At 41.4% G+C, this 27089-nt stretch overlaps 1 protein-coding gene and 1 long non-coding RNA gene across 6 annotated transcripts in view; one reads left to right on the forward strand and one right to left on the reverse strand.

Moving 5' to 3' along the window:
• The window catches only part of GHR (growth hormone receptor), a 271389-nt gene that overhangs the window by 185801 nt on the left and 58499 nt on the right, over positions 1-27089 (reverse strand). The gene's annotated exons all lie outside the window — the stretch shown is intronic.
• Positions 8485-26221, forward strand: LOC125755001 (uncharacterized). The gene is made up of 2 exons (XR_007410365.1): positions 8485-11241; positions 13173-26221. It is a non-coding gene; the product is annotated as an uncharacterized LOC125755001 (long non-coding RNA).

The following is a 27089-nucleotide window of genomic DNA, read 5'->3' on the forward strand; positions in this document are numbered from 1 at the left end:
TTGTTGTTTTCTGGTTGGTTGTAGATTCACTTTTCCATGATTCTTATCCTGCTGTCTTTCTGTTTTGATGTCTTTTGTTACCAATATACTCTGACTTCTTTGTCATGTTCTTTCGTATAATTACCATTAGATTTTCCTTTGTGGTTACCATGAGGCCTACATAAAAGATTTTAAATTTATAAAACCTTATTTTAAACTGATAACAATTTAAATAAAATGTATAAACTTTACACTTTTATTTCTCATCCCCTTCACAGTTTAAATTTTTGCTGTTAAAATTTATGTTTCCATATTATATAACAATAGATTATTATAGATATGGTTATTTTTATTAGATTTAATTTTTTAACTTTTAAACTAGAGTTTTAAATGAATTGTGTCACTATTATCATATTGTAGAGTATAAATATGACAATATATTTACCATTACCAGCGAGATTTACTCAGGTTTTTATGATATTAGTGTTCTTTTACGTTTCAAAGAACTTCCTTTAATACTTTTTAAAAAAAGATTTTATTTATTTACTGAGAGAGAGAGAGAGAGAGAGCACATGTGAGCCCAGGGAGGTAGAGGGAGAAGGAGAGATTCTCAAGCAGATTCCCCATTGAGTGCAGAGCCCAACATAGGGCCTTGAGATCATGACCTGAGCCCAAAATCAGGAGTCCGATGCTTAACCAACTGAGCCACCCAGGCACCCCTCCCTTTAATATTTCTTTTAAGACAGGTACTGTGGTAATGAACACCCTCAGCTTTTGTTCAGGAAGGTCTATTCCTTCTTCATTTCTGAAGAACAGATCTACTAGGTGTAGAATTCTTGATTTTCAGTTTTGTTTATTTTTACAATTTTCTGAATATATCACTCCATTCTCTCCTAGCCTGAGAAATCTGCCACTAGTCTGAAGTTGTATGCAACTTCTCTCTTCTCTTTTACTGCTCTTAAAATTCTTTGACTTTTGACAGTTTACTTATGTGTCTCAGTGTAGTCCTATTTGGATTCAACCTATTTGGAATTCTTTGGGCTTTATGGATCTCAATATCAATTTCTCTCCCCAAGTTTGAGAAGTTTTCAGCCATTATTGCTTTAAATATGCTTTGTCCCCTTCTCTTCTGGAATTCCTATAATGCTAATATTATTTCTTTTCATTGTGTACCATAATACCCATAGGCTTTCCTCACTCTTTCATCCTGTTTGCTCCTCTGACTCAGTAATTTTTAATATCTTATCCTCCAGCTCACTGATTCTTCTGTATGATCAAGTCTACTTTTGAAACTCTATACTGAATTCTTCAGTTCCATTATTATATTTTTCAACTCCAGAATTTCTGGTTTTTGATGTCTATTTTTTTGTCAAACTTATTTTGTCCATACATTGTTTTCTCAATTTTGTTTGGTTGTCTGTGTCTTCTTGTAGCTCATTAAACTCATTATTCTGAATTCTTTGTCTGGCAGTTCATAGATCTCCATTTATTTAGGGTGAGTTATTGGAGCTTTATTATTTTTCTTTGGTGGTGTTGCATTTACCTTTTTATGATCCTTGACTCCTTACATTGGTGTCTGCTCATTTCAGTAATCAGGCTCCTCTTCCAGACTTTACAGGTTTGCTTTGATAAAGAGTTTTTCACCAGTCAGCTCACTTTGGGTTCCTGAGTGTGTTTGGTGGTAATGTCCTGTGGCAGGTGGGGCCCACTATTATGATCTATTTTTGAGCAAGGCAATTGTTCAAGCTCTGAGGATGGGGATGAGGGTAGAGATGGTTTGCTACTGTCTGAGAACAGTTAGATGGACTGTTGGCTTGGTTTCCAACCTAAGTGAAGCTGTAGGATGAGATCCATAGTTGCCTGGATTCTCTGGTCAGGCTTACCAGATGGTTGGGAATGAGTACTATATTCAGTAGTAGATGGGGCTTTGAATTAGCTTCCCTACCCTGTCAAGGCAGCAGAGTCTATAAAACTGGTTTGGGGACCCAGTCAGTCCAGACTGCATTCAATTCCCCAGTCAACTGAAACTACTGATTTTGCTCTGCACACAGAGAAAGCCATGGGCTGTGCTCTCTGTTCACTGTATGTAGGGCTGTTCAATGGCCTCTACAGCTTCCTGCATACTCTGGTTAGGTTCCCTGGTTTGATGGGCTAAAATATGTATTCAGCAATGAGTGGGGTTATGAATTAGATTCTCTGTCTGGGCACAGCAGAAGCAGCAGCTCTAGAGTTGATAAAGTATTCTGGTGGCCATCTTCACTCAAACAAACCCACATCCCAAGTTCCCTGACCAAACAAGGCCACTGGCTTTGCCCTACAAAGTATCAGCTCTGCCTACCTCTTGGGTCTAGGGCCACTGAGCTGCACAGCTTCCAGTAGTTATCTCCAGCCCTTCTGTCAGATGGTTAGAAGATACTCTCCATGGTACATGAGGCTGTTTCAACTCCCTTGCCTGGGCAAGAGGGGTAGGGGCTGCTCCAGACTATCAGTTTCCCAAACACGCTCTCTGATTGGGAGGGGCTACCCTCAGCCATGGCTGTAAATTAATCCCCCTGCCTCTGCATAGCCCAGGAATGTTCCATGCCTGGTACTGGCTTTGCCCACTCATCTCTCAACTCAAGTGCTGTTAGGCCACACTGCTTCTAGATATTGCCAGTCATTCTGGTCAGATGGGGCCTGAAGAGATTCTCCACAGTGAGCAGGACTATGATTCAGCTCCTTGCTGAGGGCCAGCAAAACTCCTCATTTGAGGACCCAAATCAGGCAGATCTGTACTCTCCTGAGTTCCCTGGTTAGAGTACATCTGAATTGGTTCTGCAGATGAGCAAATCCTCTGGCAAGGGTTACTACTTGGGCACTGTCCAGGTGAACTCGGTCTGCCAAAATCCATGTGCTGGTTGTTGAAAGGCCCTCTCCCTTTCTCCTCCACAGTCGGATTCCCAGGGACTGAGCCCCACAGATTCCCTTGAAATCCCTGTGGTACAAGACCAGAGTACGGGCTCCCTCAAAGAGACCCACAATGCTGGGGGGTTGCTAACTGTCCCTCCAGGATTCTCTTCCACTGTAGAAACTGAAGGCTCAAGGCAGACCTCTTCATTTGGTGCTGTCCTGGTGTGGGGGAGGGGCAGCATGGTCACTGTATAGCTGCTTCTCTTACCCCCCCCCCTTTTTTTTAAAGATTTTATTTATTCATGAGAGAGAGAGAGAGAGAGAGAGAGAGAGAGAGAGAGGCAGAGACACAGGCAGAGGGAGAAGCAGGCTCCATGCAAAGAGCCTGATATGGGACTTGATCCCAGGACTTCAGGATCACACGCTTGGCCAAAGGCAGACGCTCAACCGCTGAGCCACCCAGGCATCCCTTCTCTTACCCTTTTAATCTGACTTGGCCTCTTTGGTGTAGGATCATTCTTCAGCTGCACCTCATGTTCTAGGATTCTCTCAGTGACGTCCTGTTCTTGAATAGTTGTTAGTTGTTTTCTTGTATATAAGGGTAACAACCTAATCACCTCGGTGATGTTAATCTCAACTTCAAGCCTTTTGCCCCTCCCATGTGGGAGCGTGATGACAAAAGTCAGGAACAAATACTAATTAGAGGTTACAATGACCCACATGAACCCACAAGTAAATGACAAAAATCTACCCTATAATGAATGTCACAGTTATCCTCTGTAACCTACTCCAAAGGAAAGCCAAATGAAGTCTTTGTTTCCATTAACTTTTACTATTGTTATTCAGTTCATGGATCCAGAAAAGCTTTTGGTGGGCATAGTTCTTAGATTTATACTAAGCAACTCCATGGAGAGAAAGCTGCAACTGTGGTCTCACAAGATCCACACACCTAATGCGCTCATTTACAGGCTGTGTAAACACTGATGACACGGGAGGATTCCTACTACCCTCCTTCACCAAAGCTTTTACAACCCAACTTCACTCTTACTGGTTATGAAGGCTGGACCACCCACTAAATTTTCTTCAGCTAAGTAAACAGCTACAGTTGAGAAAAGTGCAAACTTCTGGGCTTACTGCTTTTAGATCCACCAAGTGTTCGTTCAAGACTGAGTTCCAGCAGGTTACAGACAAAATCCAACAGAATGAAACTGGGAGCTTAAGTAAGCCTTACCGCCAAATGCATGAAATCATTAGGTTAGTTCTCGACCTGTGTCTACCGTCACTCTTCTTTCTGCTGTACACCAGCCTGGCTCAGAAGCCAATGCTATTTAGATGAAACGGAGCATAGTAACACTGATTCCATGGAAAAAGAAAAACGCAGCAGCTTATAAAGTGAGTTCCATTAGTGAACTGACAGTATTCAATGACAGAATACCAGGAGATGGAGAAGGAAAAACATGATAACAGCTGTAAACAGTAGCTGTCTGCATGAAAGAGCCACTAGCCTGTGCCAAAGTAAACTACGAGGAAAAGAAAACTGTTTTTACCAGTAAGGCAAAACTGCTTTCTGGATTTGGAATCATTTTCCTTTAGAGTCATTCTTTGGTTTTCTGAAAGGGACCAGGTTGAAGGTCCGTATGGAATTCTGATGAGATCAGGGGAAAAACCAGCAGCTAGCAAACACAGATTAAGTGCCTACTGTGTATAAGACATTGCACTGTGGTAAAGCCTGCATCATGCTTTCCTCCCTGGCCTAAGTACTCTTGGCAATTTCAGTCTCTGTTCTTGATAAAAGATGACTGCCCCCTCCTGGCCACCTTTTATGAGATTGTTTTAAGACGTGGTTGTACCCATCACCTGCCCTCATTGCTCTTCCTCCTCTGAGATGTCACAAACTCCTAGTGAAATCAAGTGTCTTATTGGTCTATAAAGGTCTAATCCACTTTCAGATGACAGAGGCTAAGCATAGGAAATCTCACATAGCTCCTTTATCAAATGGGACTGGGATCATACTACTCAGAGGGACGCTCCACTGACCCTCCCACCATCTTTTCTTTCTATTCTCCTCTCTCATTCAGTAATGACCACAGATCTTCACCAATTTCTCACCATGGTGGAGTTCTAGAGACAGGCCTGGGTATTACTTCACCAGAAATCCCAGTCTATTTACTGCCTTAGCCCCTCCTCTTACTTAGGCCCTGCTCCAATTTTTCACTTCTATTTCTCAAACCCACACCTGTTTCTACTAGCTCTGTACTTACAAAGATACCCTGAGACCAATATATCTCTGAATCACTTCTTTCTGCTTATATCTACAACCATTTATGTCTATGATCATAGATTGCTGAGAGTTTGCTTGCCTAAACCCAGATAAAACCTGCTTTTTGAGGATAAATTTTATTTTATTTTATTTATTTATTTTTTTTTTTGAGGATAAATTTTAAACAGAAGTTAAGAGAGACCTGATTATCAGAGAAACAAGGCTGGAGATCCCACCAAGTAGTGTAGTGTGAATTTATCTTCCCAATGTGGAATCTCTGGGCCTTCCTATCCATAGAGGTGATCTTGCTCATAGATTTGCAGATTTGCAGAACAAATCTGGATTGGGGACCTGTACCCAGAAACCACATGCAAGCAATCAAATTCCTACATGCAGAATCCAAAACATAGTGTAAAATGCATCCACTGATTTTAGTAAATCTTTTCCTATAATTAGCCACTCGTCTTCAAGACCAGTTCTAGTTCAAGAACTTGTCCAATGTTGACTAGCAAAAATAACATTCCAAGCATAGGGAGTTTTATTTTTTCAAGGACCTACAGGATTGTAAAGAATTTTCATATTGAACTCATTAATGTTAGTAACTAACTCATGGTTAATCACTAGAAAAAAGGTGGCAGGGAAAGGAGGAAGGTAACATACATAAGCTAAAGTCACAGATAATCCCCAAACCTCTTTAACCAAGTTTTAACCTCTTCCTGCTAAGCCTTTTATCAGAGCTGCTAAGGAATAACCAATGTGACATATTTAAGCTTTATCTCATCTATTTCCTCTCCCTGGCCTCTCATTGGGCTGCTAATGAGCTGTGAAGTGGCCAAAAGATAGCTGGCCTCCACACGGGAGGGAGAAGGTTACAAACTGGATAATCCACAAAGTCACTTGGAGACCACGGGAGAAGCTGTGTACTTCTTACTCCACAGCCCTGGGAAATATGATGTCAGAGGCTAAGCCAGCATTTTTCTCCCAAATACCTGCCCCTACACAGTTGAAATCTCACCAAAGAGGTACTTTTGCTGTTATTGTTTAAAGCATTAGGTCTCTAGGAATCACCTGATTATCAAAATTTGGCTGCATTAGTCCACTGAGATGCGGAAATGTGGATAGAATAACTTGTTAACAATACACAACCTGCCCACAGCAGAGCTGAGAAATGGCTTACAGGAGGGCGCTGTTTTCACCAGAAACCTCACTAAGGATCTCTCTGATTCGACTTTATTTCCTTGGTCATTAAAAAAAATGTTTTCCTCCTAGCACCATGAGTTAAGGGCACCAGAGTAAGAAGTTTAAGGTGTTAAAAAGTGTTCAGGGGTTGAGGGAGTGATACCACTATGAGTTGAGAGATGAATCGGAACTGGCAGAGGGAACCTAAGAGAGACCAGGGGAAGAGGGTGTCAAAATTTTGAATTCAAGTCCAAAACTGTTATGGAGAATTTACTTGTTTTGTTACCTTTATTAATTAACAGTTTTACGTAGCTAGTTGCCAATGGGCCGCCTGCTATCCAAGTATAGGGTCCCAAAGGATTTGGATACAGAATAAGTTTTGCTGTAGAAAAACATGTAGAAATGAAATATTGATAGTTTATTTATACATATGTATGTATACATATATATGTAGGTGTGCACATAGATATATACATCCACACGTACACATATATAAATGAATATAAAAGTATATACACATATTCATTGAATATCTTCACAAACACAAATTCAGAAAAGAAATAAAGGCAGATGGACCATTCTCTAGGTAAGAAGGAAATTCAGACAAATTCTAAAAGAATGTGAGTTTCACTCATTCCACAAAGATTTACGAAATGCCTTGCACATGCTGGGCCATGCTCTAGGCACTGAAGATACACAGAGAAAAAGCAAACAACTAAAACAAAAACCACACAACCCTTGCCTTCTCAGAGCTTCTATACTTATGGATGTGGGTCAGGCAATAAATGAGTAATATGCATCAGATTGTAAGTCCTATGGAGAAAAATAAACCATGACACGCAGGGAAGAATGTCTGCACGGGGGAGGTGGGTGGTGAGAGTGTTGTACTTTCAAATGAGCTGTCAGGAAAGCTGATGCTCTGAAGGAAAAATCAGAACAGAGATCTGAAAGAGATGAAGAAATCCAGGCAGCTTCCCAGAGGGAGAGCACTCCAGGTGGAGAGCAGAACAAGTGCAAAAGCCTCAAGGTAGGCACTTGTCTGACACATCCGAGAAAGAGCCAACATGACAGTGAGGACAGGCTGTTCTGTTACAACATGTGTTTCTGTACCAGCAGTCTGCTCATAGACTATTGGTAAACAGTAGGGTAATGTTGGTATAAGATGGAAAGAAGATTTTTCTTAGCCAAAGGAGCCAGAATGGGAGTAGAAATCTAATCTTAGCAGGAAGGGAGGAAGCCCTCAGTGTGGTTCCTGCACGGGCTGGAGTGAGTTCAGCGCCATTTAAGAGAATTAAAAGTGAGCACCCCCGCCCGAGCTACCTCCCCAGAAGTGTGCCCCCTCTTACCCGCACGGCTCTCCCAAGCTATCCCTTGCTGTCCTGCCTAGTGCTGGAGGTTTTAAGTTATGTAAGATAGGAGAGGTCTGCTCCAATCCAAACTTTCCCATAAGCCCTGTTATTTTTAGAGTGCATTTTGCAGAACACAGAGTTTTACAGGACACATAGAGTGCTATAGCAGAAACATCGACCACAAAGGGCCTTACAGGCCACTATGAAATGGGGAGGCACTGGAGAGCTTTGAGCAGAGGCATGAGATGATGTAATGTGCTGAAAACAAACTGGTGGGGGGAGGGAGGGGGCAGGGAGGGGGACAAGGATCCAAGGGGAGAGGAATAAACAACTGCAGAAGCAAGTGGACCTCACAGCAGTCTTTGCAACCCCCCAGGTGAGAGATGATGGTGGCTTGGACCAGGAAGGAACTAGTGAAAATTGTGTGAAATGGTTAGGATTTGCTGATGAATCAGCTTTGGAAAATGAACAGAAGAATGGAGTCAGGATGGCTCCAATACATTTCAGCCTAAGGAACTGAATGAAGGGTGGTGATGTCACCACCAGAATGGGAGGGATGACTGGAGGATGATCCAGTTAAGAGTGGTTAGTTTGGTTTGGGGTAAAGTCAATTTTCATTGTCCTCTATACAGCATTCAAGTGGAGATTTCAACCTGTCCAGAGCTCAGGGGAGATGAATATGAACTTTTCAGGGCATAGATATTATTTAAAGCCACAAGAGTAAACGTATTCACATTCCTATCAAAAATGGACTCAGCAACCCACTAGCAGGCTGAGAATGTGCCAATATCTACAAACCTTATGGACTTAACTTTGATTTGTAGTACAAAAGCTTGGATGCCTGGAACAGGAGTAGGAAGTGCTTATGGTGGCAGAAGAGTACCTTCACCAACCCCCTTACCTCATGCCAAAAAAAGAAAAAGGTCTAAGGCCTGGATCCTGGGTCACTGGAATGGATGCTGGGATAATGAGCAAAAACAGCAAAGAAAGCTTATAAGGAAGACCTGTGAGGTGTGAGGAATATCAGGACAGTGTGGTGTGTTCTGGACCCCAAGTAAAGAAGGTGGGGTGGAGATCAAACAGGTCAAGGAAGATGAAGACTAAGGATTTGCTACTGAACTAGGCACCCAGCATATGGTGAGCAAATGTCGCCGTGGCTGAGCATGGTTTTGGTGTCCATGTGCCACCCCACCATAACCAATGGAGCATAGTCAACCCTCCCAGAGAGTTTTGCTGAAAGGAGGGATTTAAAAATAGAGCAGTGGCTAAAGACACAAGACCACCAACTGTATGTTTATTTTTTAATAGTATGGGGACATTACAGCATGTTTTATGGTGACCAGAATGATCCAGTGAAGAGAGAAAACAGACAATACAATAGCGAGAAGGGGAGAATTGCTGGGGTAACATCCCTGCATGGAAGATAAGAGGGAAAGCAAGTGTCCAGCAGAGAGATCTGTCTTAGCTCTCTGTTAAAAGGAGGGAGGCTTGGCATATGGGCACTGATTCTGAGAGATGCATAGATGTGGTGGTGGAAGCTTGTAAATGCTCTCCTGATTACCTTTGGGTTTGTTTCACAGTAAAATAGGAAGATCGGTTATCTGCAGAGGTAGGATGTGGGAAGTTAAGTGTTAGAGGCTTGAGGATAAATGAGAAAGTGTGAAATAGTGGTCTAGAAGAGTAGAAAAGTAACTTGGACTAGAGAAATAAGGGGCACTGCCAGACATTCCTAAGGGCTCCATGAGGTTAGTGGCTGTGCCTTTACATCGAAATCAGTCAGCGTGATATGCATTTTCTGCTGGGTCTCTCAGGTGCAGGCCCAGCTGAGGTGGACAGGTGAGTATAATCTTGGGTGGAATTTTGCCAGATAGAAGTATGATGAAGCAAGAGAAGTGCAAAATATTGTAATAATGAACTTCTATGATTTGAATGCTGTGTCCTCTCCCAAACTTGCATGTTGAAATCGACACCCAAAGGTTATAGTATTAGTAAGCAGGGCCTTAGGTTATGAGAGTAGAGCCCTCATGAATGACATTAGTGCTCTTATAAAGAGATTAACCAGGTTCCCTTCCACCATGTGAGTCTGTGACCCGGAAGGGGGTCCTCACCTGACCATGCTGGCACCCTGATCTCAGACTTCCAGCCTCCAGGACTATAGAAATAATTTTTTTTTAAAGCCACCCAGTCTCTGGTATTTTGGTACAGCAGCCCAAACAGATTACGACATGAACCATGAAATACGGTGTGGGGTAAGGATGTGTATTTCTTGTCAGTTACAAGTGGAGAGTTAGTCAATGTAGGCTTTAAGCAGTTGTCATATAGTAAATGACCATCCATTGATACACATTTCATCACACAGTGATATCCTTCCCCCCTCCTTTGGAAAAGTTCTTGTTCCCTTTCAAGCTGGTGAAACAACAGTAACCTCATACACAAACTTTCTGTTGGGAGATGGGTAAGGTGCAATATCTTACTATGTTGTGTAATATCATCGTTCATACCAAGAGTAGACATCTCTTGAGGTTCATTACTTAGAATAAGGAGGGTGGGAGTGAAAGCCCTCAAATGAGGGCTCTAGAAGATAGCAGGGGGAGGGGTGGCAGGAATGTGGGACAGAACATTACTATATAGCTGTGAAATCATATGCAAGTCATTTTCATGCACATGCCTCCTCCAGGCTTCCCTACTTATTCCATCCTTAATTAGTATATCTCTTGGAGAGATTTTTCAATGACTTTCCTTTTATTTTTTTTCTTTTTGGACCTTCACCCATCAGTAAGCTATAGAACCAGCCCTCTCAGTACCACCACCCCCCAGCTGCACACAGTCTTGAGTGATAAGGCTGGGACAGGCTGAACTGACCAGTGATTCTGGACACTGGCAGGCATTTACAAGTGTCTTTGCAAAAAGTATCAGAAAGCAGATGCTAATCAAAGATCCAATGAGGTCAGGGCCCTGGGTTCCTTGAATATACCATTCGTTTTTGGCAGCTTATAGACTCTAAAATAGCATTTCCCATCTGGGCTCATTATTCTATTTGGCCCTGCCCCCCTAGCAGATCCATTCTAGATCTTTCTCCTCCTCCTACACCTCAAGAAGCTTGGCTGCTATGGCCTCAATCTCTGGGCTCATCTGCTGGCTGATTTCCTATTGGGTTTGAACAACGGAGATTTGAAAGAGAGGTACTGACAGTAGCAGTAGGAAGACTGGCAGGGCTGCAGCAGATGACTTCCCTACAATTCCTGCATTCTGACAGAACCTAAGTCCCTATAGGACTCTAGCTTCTGTTACTTGCCCATCCTCTGTGATGCGTGCTCTTCCAGAACAAGAGTAACACCATTTCCTCCCATTGCTGCTCCAGGTACAGGAGCGGTAACAGCTCCCACCTCATGGCTGGGGTCCAAGGGCCTCAACACACTTCATTAGTGACTTCACTCCCACCCTCACTTGTATGTCTCTCCCCTTTATTAAAGCCTCTTGATTTCTTGCCAGGACCATTTCAAATTCCACCATGTGTAATTTTACAACTGCACTTCAGTGCTGAAGCTGCTAGACAGAGGAAGGAAAAGCAAATCCTAAACACACGTAAGTTGTTTATTCATTTGGTCAGTCTAGGCAAATACGCTAACTAACACCTATGTCCTGTTGAAAGTAGAGACAGAACCTTTTAAGAGCTTCAGAATGACTTAACAGGGAACCAGCTCCACAAATACCTCTTTTCAATAAAAGTTTCACTTCCTGAATCAAAAGATACTTGCAAAGGTGACCACCATGGTCACCTTTGTTAAAACTTTTTTTCTATTAACTTTGAAACTACAATCATTTTGACAGCAGAGCTGATTTGATACTACAGACAGCTGGTTATTAGATTGAGAAGTTCTAATAAAAGCCCCCAAGCTTCTGTTTCAAAGAAAGAAACACAGGGAATAAGAATTTTAATATACTTCAAAAAAGTCTTCAATAGTAATAACTGGCCCATTAGCCAGCTAATTTGTACTAATGTCAATAGGTTAGTAATTCAGTCTTATATCTATACAAGATTAGCAGTTTAGCTATAAAGACTGAGGTCAAAGAATACTGCTGTTATTTTTCAACGATTCTGCTTAATAATCAACTGTGAATGATTACATCCCTACTTCCTTGTAAGAACCTAGAATCCCGAAAGTCTAGGGAAAAAATTGCTGCTATTACCCAGCTGAACTCAGGTCAGAGTGAAATTCCTAAAGGAGATCTAGGAGTCCAATAGTTTCTTATCTTGAGGAAAATAACCTTTCAGACTGACCAATGTCACTGGTAATGTTCACATGAAATAGATGTCAACATTTCATTTTGCAGGATACATAGTCTAGAAAGTCTGGCTTTATAGAAGACTAAAATATGTCTTTTCATTTAGAATTAATAAATAGACAACCTACAGTTCAATCTAGTGATGAATCAAAAATGTTTTGCTACGGAAAAGGAAGTGAACAAAGTTTATACTTTTGGCCACTTTTAAAACCCTTTGCTACTAAGAAGTATGGCAAAATGAGCGAAACCAGACAAATTTCAATTCAATTTTTGGCTTTGCCTTTGTTACTTATCTTGGGCATGTACATTTACCTCTCTAAGACCCAGCTTTGTCATCCAAAGTACTGGAAAAAAATATTCATTTCCCTTGCTTCACAGATACCATCAATTATGAGATGTCCTATCTCACTTAGAAATGGCTTTTGGGGAAAAAACTACCACATTAAATATACTTATTGTATAATGTATCCTGATTTGAGAAATACTAAACTGGATAAAATACAGCTTAGAAGATAAGAAAGAGGACAAGATTATCCATTTTGCTAAGAGTGTCACACGGAATAAATAACAAAGAAAGTAAAGAACCTATATGGCTCCTGGTTCCAGAGCAAGTCCTCAGTAAATATTGAAGATTTATTGCTAGCATTAGTATTACAAAGGAGAAGCATCCATGGAGCTTTTTACTCAATATATTTCAGTTCAAAATAATGTGGAATTGGGGTAATTGGGTGGCTCAGTTGGTTAAGCATCCACAACTCTTGAATTTGGTTCTGGTCATGATTTCAGGGTCATGAGATGGGTCATCATCAGGCTCCATGCTTCAGTGGAGAGTCTGATTCTCTCCCTCTCCCTCAGCCCCTCCCCTGCTCACATGTTGGTGGTGCGCACTCTAAAAATAAATACATCTTAAAAAACAACAACAACAACAAAAAGATAAAAAAAAACAAAAGACAAAATAACATGGGATTTTGGAGGTAAAACACATTGTCCAGAGATTGTTCCCTTCACTTCACAGATGACCTACACATATGGTATGATAAAGTGACTTACCTAAAGGTCTCTAACAATTGCAGAATCAAAACTAGAATCCAGATCTCCTATTTGTCTGATTAAACAATAAGTGTTTCCTGTGTGCAAGGCTCTGCACTAATTGTTTTACATATAAATTATGGAGTCACTACAGCAATGCGATGTGACACTGTAATGGGCATTATCATCCTATTTTCCAGGAGAAAAAGCTGAGGCCCACACAGGATAAGTGAATCTCACAAAGCATGCTCTTGGTCACAGTACTGATCCAAACCCAAATCTACCTGATTCCAAAGCCTGGACTCTTTCCACTGAGCTAATGCCTCCTGCTTGGCTTCTCACTTGCTCCTTCTTGGATTTTTTTTTTTTTTTTTCCTGCTGGAAGTCTTATCTTTTTAATAAAACAGTTAACTCCACAAGTGCAGGGACAGTGCTACCTAATTCTCTTGAGCAAGTATGGCACAGGACTGGACCCAGGGCAGATGCTCAAGAAATGTTTTCTAAGTGCATGAAAGAACTTTTTTAAAAAAAATTATGACTTGTAAAACAAAAAAAAATTATGACTTGTAAAAACAAAAAACCATAAACACTGAAGCACTTGAAACTCACAAACTGTGGACAAAATTGCTCAAGTAATGACTTGTGTCTGGATGCCATCCCTTCTCAGGAAGTACTTCCTTGCTGCTTTAATCAGTCTTGAGTCATCAGTCTAAGGATTGGGCTTGAACAGAAATTCTCTTCAGCTCCAAGAAGTAGAATTCCAGCATATTCTCCTGCTGGTCCAATGCCAGTCCTGCTTTAATAGTCAACAACTCCCAACACGCATGCTCAACAACCCTGAAGGCAAGGCAAGACTGGGAGGTGTGTAGGTGAGATCTGACTGTCCTTGTGAACAGGGAAACCACTTCCAACTGGCACATGTGACACCATGTCATGTCAGGCATTCAAAAAACCTGGAGCAATTCTTAGCTGAAAGGGGCAGGGTTCACTGATGCCTCTTTTCATGTGTAAGGAGAAAAAAAGCACCTCTTGAGATAATGAAAAGATATAGAACATAAGGCAAAAATGTTCCAAAAGACTCTTGGAAAGGTGATATGATCGAAGTCCTTGGCATCCTTGTCCTGGCCTAGAGAAGAAGTCATACCCTCTAGGAGAACATTTTGTTCATACAGAAGACCAGGATAAGGTGGGTCCTTTGAGGGATATGAAGGCAACGTGAAGCCAGCTAACACAGGATCTTTATCTATACTTTTCTGCTTTTCCTCCTTGAAATTGCCCGGCCCAGCAATTTTTTCGTTGTAAAAATCAGGCACAAAATCTGGTGAAATGGAGGAGGGACCACAGAGAGGCACAATCTGGTTTTATTACTTCCCAGTCCAGATTCATAACATAATCTACTCTGGGCAATGTATATGAACTATTGCTTTTTTAGTTAGTCTAAGCTTTGGAGGATAATCCCATGTATAACTTGGTTTATACAGAAGACCATGATGCTTAACAGAACTATGGGTCTCATATTAAAAAACCCTATAAAAGACTGACAAATACATAATTCAATTTTATGGTTTGTCTAATCAGTGCTATGTATAAATTCAGTGGATATATTCAGTGTATCCCTACTACTTTCCCAAAGCTCCCCTTTTTATCTTTCCCCCTTTCATTCTACGCACAGAGAAGCCTGCTATTCTGAATCCAAATAAATTTTCTGTTGGAACATTTAAAACAGTTTCTGATATCTTCCCCCAGATGTCCATAAGGCTCTCTGTTTTATGTCCTTTAGTTCTCTGAGCAAATTATTAGAAAAAATTCCCTGATGATCTCAAATAAAATACCAACTTCTTGGTCAACCTGCTCCACCTACCCTCTTACCCTATTTTGCTTTTCCCCATAGTACTTATCTCTATGTGACATATCATATATTTGTTTATTGATTGTCTCCCTTCATTAAATGTAAAAAATGATCTTGTTTTGTTCATTGTGTAATCTCAACCACCTCTAACACTGACTAGCTCATGACAGGCTCTCAGTATTTGTTACATGCATTAACAATCTTCAAAGGAATTCTTCATTTCACATCATTGTCAAAAGGTGACAGTGTAGTCTACCATCTTTTAGGTAAAGATATCACATCTCTTTCAACCATCTCTCTCCTTAAAATCTGGAAGAGATTGCATCTCCACCTCGCCCCCAAAGAAGTATTATTTTAAATGAATCATGTGCTGATTCTACTAATATATTTCCTATTTTGACAGTGTACCTATTTTTGAATGCGATTATCCTTGTGGTCCAAAAAAGGTCAAAGGCATGTCAAGTCTTTTGACAACCTTTATTTCACATTATAGGAGGAAATTTTCCTTTTATTGTTTGGGTACAAGGAGAAATTCGGAACATGGTAGGAGAAAAACTGGATCCACATCTGGTCTTGGAGATTTCCATTTCTGAGACCCTGGTAATCGCAAACTAAAGTTAGACAGAGCCTGGGGCACCCCAACAGTCAGCAAGAGTACACCTAGTAATCAAAACTTGTACATACCAGAACATGTTGTACCTTTCCTTTCGTGATGTTCTCACATTCCAGTTAACACCATCTGAACCTGATAATTTTTCTGCTTACTCTTTCTCCATTAGATCAGGAGCTGACCACATGGAAAAAACATGAATACTATATAGTCTCTATGTAATACTGTATATTCCTCCAATTTGTGAAAGGAATTTGGTTACAGGGAGGGATATCCTAGACCAATGTGATAAATTCATTCACATCACCTTATTTTAGAATTATAATCTTGGTGAAGATGATAATGCTGCATGGAGGTGGGAAGAGAGACAGTGAGAATATTTGGTCTGACTTTAGGACAAATCAATTTTAAATCACAATTCAAGCTCCAAATTATTTAGTGGACATAATTTATAAGTATGATAGGCAAATTAATGGCAATCTACCATTCCCAACTGGTTGATACTATGCAATCATGTGTTATAAAGAGAAAACAAATATAAATTTTGGGATGCTGAAACCAAAGGTACATTGATGGTATCTTTAAGATTTTGAATTTGAGACATTTTTAATTTCGTCCCTGGTTTCTCTTAATTCCTAAAACCTTGAAAATGGACTTAAGAGTATATTTTTAACATTTTGCTCAATAACAATTCTGTGCCTATACAGTTCTATACCTATATTATTGCAACTTTCAGGCTAGTGTCTGAATCACTGAGGTTTGTGATAATAAATTATGTTGTAAACTATTCTCTGGACCTCAGCCCCTTGTCGTATAAACCGTAAGTGGACCTGAACTCGGAGGTCCCTCTCTGGTTTATGAACCTCTTATTCCCACTGAGTTTTTGTATGAAACACAAATGGACAAGCAACATTCCTGTTCAGAAGTCTGGATAAATTCTTTAAGGGGAGGGTATGGATGATCTGGTTGACAATCCACCCTTCTAGACTGGTTGGATGGATAGCCATTAACACAACGCATGGAAAAACTGCTATGAGACTTAGGAAAATCACCTACTTGCCAAACAGGGTCCTTACAGGATTTGTCTCTGAGCATTTTGTTACGTAGCTTGCAAATCAGCTTATTTTCAAAACTTTTCTATCTTTAGGGCCTTTTTGTCACATACACATACACATACACACACACACATCCGCACACCAAAACCTATTGTGTTTACAAATCTCAACACTTAGCCTAGAGCAGTGGTTCTCAGCCAGGAAGCTCTCTTCCCTAAAGTGGCATGTGGCATTATCAAGGACTCTTTTAGTTGACACAAGCTGCAGGGGGCCCTGAGGGAGGGCAAGGTGGGAGGCGTGTCACTGGCAGCTAGGAGGTAGAGATAAGGGATGCTGCTGAACATCCTAGAGTGTGCAAGACAGGCTGGCGATAAGCAATTATCTCCCCAAAATGTCAACAGTGGCAAGACTGAGATCCAGGTCTAGAGAGAGCAGCTTTAGAATGCTGGTTAGCCACGCCTCTGTGAAGAAAGTAAGAATAGAATTCCTCCGGCAATTCTTTTCTTCTCAAGTCTTCATATTCCCTTAGGGCTTAATGAGTGTTTAGGGGAAGCTTACATATTAATGAAGTGAGAGAAAAGTTAATTTAGATGCAGGTAGAACTAATTGTCTTGTGGATGCCTTTTCCTGGTCATATGATAAAGTAAGTTGATAGGCTCCTCTTCTTTAACAAACACTATTGAACACTTTGATGTGATTGGACCTCTCAGAGCAACACTTTGCCGCCTTTCAACCCAAATCTTTGCAGCCGACTGCATTTTCACTGGCATCAGGACGAGTTAACACTCCCTTCTCAGTACAGTCTTGGCAATTGGTGGGCATCGAGCTTCTGTGCAGTGTCTGATGTATGTCAGATGCAAACAGCTGTGACAGTTTTTAATGCTAGAGTATCGACTCTCTGGCCCGATCCTAAGAGAAGGAGCCAGGTTAGAAAATGAACTCAAGTAACTAAGCAAGTGCCTTTTACACTCCAATACGTTTAAATACTTTTCCATGTAAATTATTCTACAGCGTATCCCACACACCTGTGCCTTTTGCAACAGATGATATTAGATTTAATTGATGATATTAGATATTAGATTTTCTTGATGGTTTAAAGACATCACATTATGGATGTCCGTTGTCATTCCCCATAACTGCTTTATGCAGGGAGACAGACAGTGGTTCAAGCAGAGTGTTTACTGCACTAAGGTTCTCGTGGCCCTACTAGGCCATCTGGTGAGGAATGCTATTTTAAGCTCCCTGCCTTCACACAGTCACCAGAGACAGAGCGTAAGCATTTTCTGTCGAAATAGGAAGAAATCCTGAAGCTCTGAAATGCACTCTCTCATCCATTCCAGATGCTATGACTTCAACAAAACTTGACTTGCAGAGATAGGCCAATGAATAGAAAAAGTCTGTTTTTTAACATGATTTTGATATTAAGTAGCACTCATCAATGTTGACTATTAGCTATATTCTGAATGGCTAAGTGCATATCCTACATTATTTAATTTCATCCTTATAATAACCCTGAGGTAGGTCCAAGTATTTACCCATTTTACAGACCCAGGAGGCTGAGGCAGAGAAATCCTGAATAATTGGCCTCAATGATGGAACCGAGGTTTGAAACCGGACATTCTGACTCCAGAGCTTAGTTTTAACCACAACTCCAGGGGCTGCAAAATGATAGTCTTCGGGCTAAATGTGGACCACAATATAAGCATTATGTGAGCCAAACAAAACACAACTTTTAGGGCCATGTCTAAAGTTGGGTAGCTGGTGGGGCGCCTGGCTGGCTCAGTTAGTAGAGCATGAGACTTCTGGTCTCGGGGTTGTGAGTTCGAGCCACATGTTGAGGGTAGAGCTTAATTAAAAAAATAATAAAATCTTAAAGTTGGGCAGCTCATGCCTGTCACAAAGGCTCAGCCAAGGTGCAAATAAGGGTTGCTATTCAGCCTGCACTTGACTTGCACAGCCATGGGTCTGGGAGTGAAGGAAAAGGTGCCATTTCCTAATTTGGATGAAGGAGCCAGATGAGCTAGTGGCAACCTGGTCGTCAACACTAACAAACTGGATGGATTAGTCACACAAAGCTCCACATTCTAGGGCTTCTCAGGGAAAGGAAGGAGAGGAAGGAAAAAGGAAAGGAAGGAGGGAGCTGGAGTTAGCATTCCTCTGGAGCAATCATTTCTCTAGAAGGGACACATGCTTGCCTGGGTACAACTGGCTCATATGACACCTTTGCGTTACCTGCCAAGACTATAGGCTTTCCGAGTTTGTAACCTCTGTACTGCATTACACTTCTGGCATTTTGTTTTAAAATCCCCTCCCTTCTCCTTCTGGACAATGGTCCAGTCACAGTGCTCCAACTGTTTCAGCCCCCTCTGCAGGGCAACCTCAAAGTCCAGCTCTCTGGAGCTGATGGATTCCCTCAGGTGGCCAGGCAGGGTGGATTCTGTTTTTCTCTGCAGGCTGCAATTCTTGTTTTTTTAGGACACACTGTTCTCTTGAGTGTGTCCTATGCTCTATGCCTGACAGAAAACCAAAACCAAAACCAAACAAAATACCCCCCACCCACCCCCAAAAAATACAGAAAGGACTGTGATGTGGATAGCCAGGTCTGGGGCAAAGACTCATACATTTGATAACTTCTCCTCTTAGGGTACTTCTTTATTGATGTGAACATGAAAACTACCCCACACAAGTGTTTACATTTTGGAGGCATGCATCTCCTTACACCACCGCAGGTCTCAGCCAGGCCTGGGGCATGTGGGCCAGTGATGAACAAAAAGCCACAGGGGGTGGCAACAGAAAGATGAAAGGTAACTGCTGACTGAGCAGGAGCCACCTGGAAGGCCAGATAGTTTCCCATCCAGCTAGTGTCCAGTGTATGCTACATTTGTCTCTGCGAGCTGACGCCGACTGGCAGCTCCAAGTGGCCTCCCTGTGCCCCCACCCAAGGAACTGCTGGCTGGTCTACACAGACACCTGTCGCTAATACGCAACTAGAAGACTTGGAACATCATCACACCTCCCCACATTTGGCTGAGAACATCAAGCAGTTTTGCCATTCCTCACTGGCATGTGCCCTGTTTTAGCATGGAAGCCAGAAAGAATTAATTCTATCTGTTGGCTCTCGGTCTTGTACCAGGGGATTAGAGACGGGTAATAACCTTTATTCTATCCAATTCATTTGAAATGAGAAAGAGCAAGATCCAGGAGAGTTTAGACCAGGAATGTTTTTCATTGTTCCATGTATCAGAATGACCCCTCGAAAAAAAAGATTGTGAACTGCCTATTTAATAACATTTCTCCCCCACTGCTGTTCCTGCAGAACCTTTTTTTAATGTGAGCGGCAATGTGCCCAGCTTAAAGCAAAGCAAAACAAAATACACTGCCCATTTTCAGGTTCTCTGGCAGAAAAGGATGGCCCTGCAATGCTAACTACTGAGATGGAAGTTGAAATCACCAAGGAGGGCATCTAGAAAGAACAGATGTGGCTAGCTTGTCTATTCATTACCTTTGGTCCCTCATTCTTCACCTGTTTCTTGCGTGGAAACACGGTGCATGGATCTCCAGCTGCCGTTTCGTGAGCACAAGGAAGAGGGCCACACAGTAAGGGTTAAAGAACAGGAAGCTAGAAGCAGCCCATGGCATTTGCTGATAGACATAATTGTAGTGCATGGCACTTCGCAGTTTGCTTAGTTTTCCTGAGTGTCAGTTTATTAAGGTATATTACCTCCCTAACAGGGTTTCTTATGGGTGTTTAAATGAGATAATATGTGTCAAACTGCCTCACAATGACTGATCTAAAAGCCAACCCAATCAACAAATCACTCCTTTTTCCCTTCTGAGATTAGATCTCCAGATCAAGGAAAAGTTAGCCAGACTGACTTACTACCAGCTAATGCTTTCAAAGTAGGCCTCTGTATAAAGTGTTTTTTGGTTTTTTTTTTTTTTTTTTTTCCCGTTATTGTGTCTTTTGGCATAGATACTATTGAGTAAACAAGGCCCAGGGCAAGTGAGAATGCTCAAGGTGAGCAGTAGGATCCCAAGGTAAGTGGCAGACTGGGCCTTTCCAGGCTGGAGCAGAGAGAATGGATGGCCTGGCCTGGTATAGAACCATCATGAAGTATCCCAAATTCCCTTAGAGCCCAAGACATTCACCCCTCGAGGAAATTATAGCAAAATGAAAAAAAGTAAAAAGAGAAAGAAATCCACTGTATGACCTCAGGTCTGGAGACCTTCATACAAAGAGAAGGCCAGTCATTCCTTCCCCCAATTACAAGCATGCACATTATTTTCATACCGAAGTGCAGGTAAGTCACCTATGAACATGTGACTTTTCTGGTATTTTCTGCTTTTTTGAGAAAAGTATAGAATTCCACAATTTCTCTTTTCTAGCCATCAGTTCTTTGGCACCATATAAATCTGATAACTTCTTTCTCCTTAAACCAGCCTTAGGAAAACTGTTTTGTAAGGGGCTAGAGAGTAAATAGTGTAGGCTTTGAGGTCCATGGGGCCTCTGTTGCGACTGCTCATCTCTGCTGTTCAGTGAGACAATAGTCACTGTTAAGACATGAAGGAATGGATGTGGCTATGTTCCAATCAAGTCCCATTTATAAAAACAGGTGGCCTTCAGCTTGGCAGTCTCTGCTTTAAAGGACATTGAAACCATGTAAAACTACACAAGAAACATTCAGTAATAGGTAAGACCGTCACCAATGATCATCACCATGAAACAAACCAAAGAGCTTTTAAGTAAAAACCAACGGAGAGAAAGGAATGAAATGGGAGAGGCAGGGATTCCTACAACATTGAAACCAGTGCCTATCCCGCAAAACCAGACTGAAATGTTCCCAGATTATTGCAAATTGTGATAAGGAAAGGCGGAGAGTGCAATCTGATTGCATAAAAAGGCGAAGATAGGGGCAGCTGGGGTGGGTTAGTGGTTTAGCACCGCCTTCGGCCTAGGGCGTGATCCTGGCGACCCGGGATCCAGTCCCACATGGGGCCTGCTTCTCCCTCCTCCTGAGTCTCTGCCTCTCTCTCTCTGTGTCTATCATTCATAAATAAATAAATAAATAAATAAATAAATAAATAAATAAATAAATAAAATCTTAAAAAAAAAGGCGAAGATAACTATTCAAGTGAATAAAACAATCTGTGGACTACAGTAAGGGCGGGGGGACACAGGAAGGAAGGAATGAGCAGGGCACACCATTAGGGATTTTAGTCTTTGACTCTTTTTTTTTTTTTTTAAGATAGTCTTTTACTCTTTAAGCACAGAAGGAGGACAAGAAGCAGAGGGGAGGTAAGGGGGAGAGGCAGCAGCAGCAGAACATAAGGCCCACACAGGTGCCCTCCAAACATCTGAGGCCCCCTTACTCCTGGCCCCCATACCGATCAGCGCTGGGGTCACTGCTTTGCTCTCTCTTCCCGTGTGAGGTGTTCATATAACGACAATAACGTGTGTGTGGGATGGGACATGGAGATGAGAAAAAGAGTGCAATGAAAAAAATTAGTTGGAGAAGGGTCATTAGGTCTGGCACAGCTCTCAGGGAGGCTGGTCTCGTGGCTGTTCTAGGACCATGTCCTTTTCTTTCTACTACTCTCCATGCCCTGAACCCCCCTCTGCCTTCTTTCCTAAATCATAGCCAGCACTTGTAAAGCACTAACATCCTGCCAGTGTTCTAAGCACACTACACACACATATGTTGATCCTCTTGGTCCTCATAACCCTATGAGGTAGGCCTTATTTTTGTTCTCATTGAACAGAAGAGAAAACTGCAGCAAAAAGAGATCAAGTTTTAATTTTCCCTGGGGAAACTCAGCTATGAAGGGACAAAACTGCAATTGGAACCCACACAGTCTGGGTCCAGAGTCTACACTTTCAACTACCACTTTATCCTGCGTTCACAACCTCCCTCCTCCACATCCCAAAGCCAGCCTGGACAGGACACCTCACACCAATGGCTCCACTTTACCCTCCAGTGGATAGGATGTGTTTTCTCATTCTCTCGAGAAAGTAATTCGATACAACTTTCAGACACAATTACCAATTTAAAGAATATAGAGAGGACAGAAAAACACAGTCAAAGGACACCATAGGGAAACAATCAGCAAAATGCAGACAGTAGCAAACTCTCCAGACAACTGTTTGTTCAACAAATAAACTGAAGATAGAGAGGTTTTGAACCTACAGATTAAAAGGGACTTTAAGACTTATAACCAATTATAGCATGTGGAAATTACTCGGATCCTGATTCAAACCAGCTATGAAAAGCAAATTATGATATTTGAGACAACTGTAATTTGAACATTATATATTTAATGATTTAAAAATGCTTACCTTGTACTAAGTGAGGTGATGGCTGTTAAGTAACTAGACAGGGGAATCCCTTCACCATGCACACGTATAGCAAATCATCACAGCGCACTCTTCAAATATCTTGCAAGTTTATGTATCAATTATACCTCAATAAAGCTGGAGGGAAAAGGGGGTAATCCTCATCTTTTAGAGATTTAAACTAAAATACTAATGCATAAAATGAAATGACATCTGGGTTTTGTTTCCACATAATGTAGGAAGGGAGGTTGGGGAGGGAGGGCGCCAGAGATGAAATGAGATTGGGCATGAGTTGACAACTACTGAAGCTGGCTAATAGGTATTCAAGGGTCTATTATATTTTTCTGTCTATTCTTATAAATTTTGAACATTTTATATAACAAGAGCTTTATAAAAGTTTGAAGGAAAGATCCACTAGGGCTTAAAATGAGACTTCGGTCAAGGAGGAGATTCTTGATTTTTCTATATGTACGTGCATAGTTGTTTTTTGTTTTTGGTTTTCTCTCAGCGGGCATTTTAAAGCTTAAAGGAAGAGTTTAAAGGGGACGCATGCATGGGAGTAAATTGTTCTTGTCCCTGAAAGATAAGTCTTGGAGATGCTGGGATAACCTGAAACTTCATTTCTTAATGAATGAGTTTCTTGAATGGCACTAATGAAACATAACCCTCTGCCATCCCCTGGCCAATACTTCATCATACTGCTGACAAGCTCCAGGGAGGAAGTATGAGGAAGAAGAAAATCACACCCAGAGGTCTCAGGATTGGAGGATGAAAAGGAAATACTGAGTGGAGGGGATTATTATGGAACATGCAAAGGTCCCATGGAGTCTTGTTCAGAGTGCCATTCCAAGAGACTGAAGTTCTATCTCAACCCCGCAACCAATTAGCTGTGCAATCTTAGATGATCACTGAACCACTGTGGTCTTTGACTCTTTTATCTGTAAATTGAAAAAGCTGGATTAAAATTCCTAGGAAGATCCATAATCTAAAAGAGGAAAAAAACAAACAAGTAAAGGATTTTGCTCTTGAAAGCCAGCCTGAGAACACGAGGGCCCTGCACATTTATCTAGTTCTAGTCTAGTGAGAGCTGCTTTGAAATGTTACCACAAAGCCACAGAGCCCTGGGTTTGGGGCAAGACAAAGAAACAAGCTACCATATTGGAGTAACACTGAACATGAAGATTCATATGTCCTACACTGGGATCAATGTTTCAACTAAGGGGTGAAATCATGGATGAAAAGGACTGCTGAGAGTAAATGAGTTTTCTGCATATTCACACGGGTGCCAACTGTCCTGAAGGCAATCTCTCCTTCAACAACTGCAATGGAGATTCTGCTGGACAAGGCATACCTGACACTTACAAACTTCACAGGCCAAATAATATTGGCTCAACTTCCAGATACTAGGCTCCCACAACACAGCACATGGATTTCCACTTGACACCCCAAGATCAGGCATGGTTCTAGATCTGCATCTTGATGTAGATGCATCCATCACATCTAGCCTTAAAGTCTCAGCATGCCATTAGCTCTGCAATAAGATTTTAAGAAAATAATTGGTCCAGTTTGCTCAATGACCTTCGAAGAGAGAAAAAGTCATTGGAAATGCTGAAGAAGCCTGGCACATTGAATTAATTGACGATACTTCTGACCTTAAATTGCAGGAACCGTTCACTAATCAAGAAGAATAAATTCTCTCTACTCAGAACGCCTAATTATTTTTGCACTTATGCTTCCCCTTCCGACATAAAGTACTTCTTCACAAAGCAGGGAGGTTTCTGACTGTGTTGCCTCAACTGGTCTTGACAAGAGAAGAGATGAATCACAGGAACAGCCTGGCACCATCTCAACTTGTAATAACTCTTTACCAAGCGCTAAATCATAGCTGGCCAGATACTGGGAGCTCTTCCTTTCTTCCCTTATTTATTTAATAAAAAGAGGTACATTCATCAAGGATCAGTTCTCCTTGACATAATTCGTAGAATTACTGGTGAATTAGCGAATAGAACTGCTGTCAAGAGTGGATCTATGCATACACTAAAGGCAAGCGTGGACAGGATTGACTTGATCTTCAGGGTAGCTTGTTGATGGGCCCCCAAACTAATCTGTAGCAAGAAATGGAATAGGTAACATAATCTCCTGTATAATGAAGACAGAAAGAATTAAATATCTCGGAGATTCCTGAGCATCACCTCCATTAGACCACTATGAGCTAAGGCTTTCATGCTTCCTCTACTGCAAATATTTCTTCTTTTAATTTGGAGATATGTACACAAGCTTCAGTTATCTGAAGTTTCAGCTATCTACTCCATCCCAAATGAACCTACTATCCCATATATCTGGGTTGGGCTAATTTTGAAGCCTGTGCGTTTTGTTTTGTTTTGTTTTTATCTCATAGTAATAGGGCAGTGATGAAAAGCTGTCCAGAAGAAAAATAAGAGATAATATATGGGAGGTGGGGGGGGGAGGGGAATGTGTGTGTTTAATACAGGATGAATAGTGTACTTAGGAAAACACGCAAATAAATTGAGTAACTGATATTAATAACCTAGTGGGCTGGCAGGCAACAGGTGGGATGATTGTAATCTTGGTGGAAAAATTAGCTAATACATAATTCATAAGTCTCTGAGGGGATGGACAGGGAAGGAAATTTATATTTACTCTGTAGCTGCACCATGTCATTCTCAAAGGGGCATACTGCTGTATTATTTTTTTGTGTGTACATCTCCCAGTACAGGCAAGGTGCCTGGAAGTACTTATGAGACAGTCTGTAAGTACTTAGTAGACAGAGTGTCCTGAGTGTGACACAGGCATACTTTCCTTCTACCCATTATTTTCTCTTTTCTTTTTTGCTTGCCTACAAACGTAACAAGTACCTTCAAGCACTACCTGCACCTTATAATTGTAATCTATCCTCCTCCTCAAATAAATAAATCAGTAAGAACTGGGAAATACGTCATTTAGTTCCATACCTATGAAACAATAAAATGTAGATGTTGCCAGACTGCCTCAGAGAGATAGCAGAGATTCAGAAACACCAAGAAACACTCAGAAACACCAAGACATGGGAATTTTCATCACTTATCCAAAGGGGATGCTAAGTCAGAAACTTAATTCCAACTATTTATAAGTTTGGCTCTGATAGTTGAGCACTACAAAAAAACTAATGTATTTTTTTAGCACAAGTGAACACCTTCATTGTAGTTCATTCATCCATAAAAGACAATGATCAGAAATAAAAATCCAGGGATCCCTGGGTGGCGCAGCGGTTTAGCGCCTGCCTTTGGCCCAGGGCGCGATCCTGGAGACCCGGAATCGAATCCCACGTTGGGCTCCCGGTGCATGGAGCCTGCTTCTCCCTCTGCCTATGTCTCTGCCTCTCTCTCTCTCTCTCTCTCTCTCTCTCTCTCTCTCTCTGTGTGACTATCATAAATAAATAAAAATTTTAAAAAAAGATTTAGAAATAAAAATCCAAAAGTTCAAGAAGACTCTCCATTAGACTTTTAAATTCTGGCTGAGGATGTCACCCACCTGTCAAAGCATCAGTTTGCTATTAGTAAATTGTATTTAAGGCAGTATGTTTTCTCTCTTATCCACCCAATGCTAGGTTAGCTTGACGGTAGACAGAACTGTCTGATTTCCTAGCAAATTTCCAGAAGACAGAGTGCTGAATGAACACTTAGGGTTTCTAGGATTAGTCTCCTGGATACTGCTAGTTTCATATATATCCATCCATGCTTGATGGTGCCTGAGGAGTTTTAGACAGAAGACAACATATGGCTTTTTTTATTCCCCCTAATAAGTCTTGAATAATCACAGTCTGTTTCTAAATATTAGAAGTTTCCATAGGGCTCCATTACATCTTGAACTATGTTACTAGTACTCAGCAATGAAGATAAGGGATGCAGGGAGGGCAAAAACTTATGGATGACCTCTTCCTTTCCCCTTAAAATAACTGTCCCACCACTTCCAATCAGCCGGGATACAGTTCCAACATGAAGAGACCCGGGTGGCTCAGTGGTTTAGCGCCTGCCTTCAGCCCAGGGTGTGATCCTGGAGACCCGGGATCGAGTCCCATGTCGGGCTCCCTGCATGGAGCCTGCTTCTTCCTCTGCCTGTGTCTCTGCCTCTTTCTCTCTCTCTCATGAATAAAATCTTTAAAACAACAACAACAACAACAAAAACAATATTCCCAAGAAGAAACTTTAAGAGTCACTTTCTATCCTCCAAGAACTCAGTGTCAGTCTCTAAAAAGGCTTCCCTGTGTTGATT

This window comes from Canis lupus, chromosome 4 (genome assembly GCF_003254725.2).
Source record: "Canis lupus dingo isolate Sandy chromosome 4, ASM325472v2, whole genome shotgun sequence".
Taxonomy (NCBI): Eukaryota; Metazoa; Chordata; class Mammalia; order Carnivora; family Canidae; genus Canis; species Canis lupus.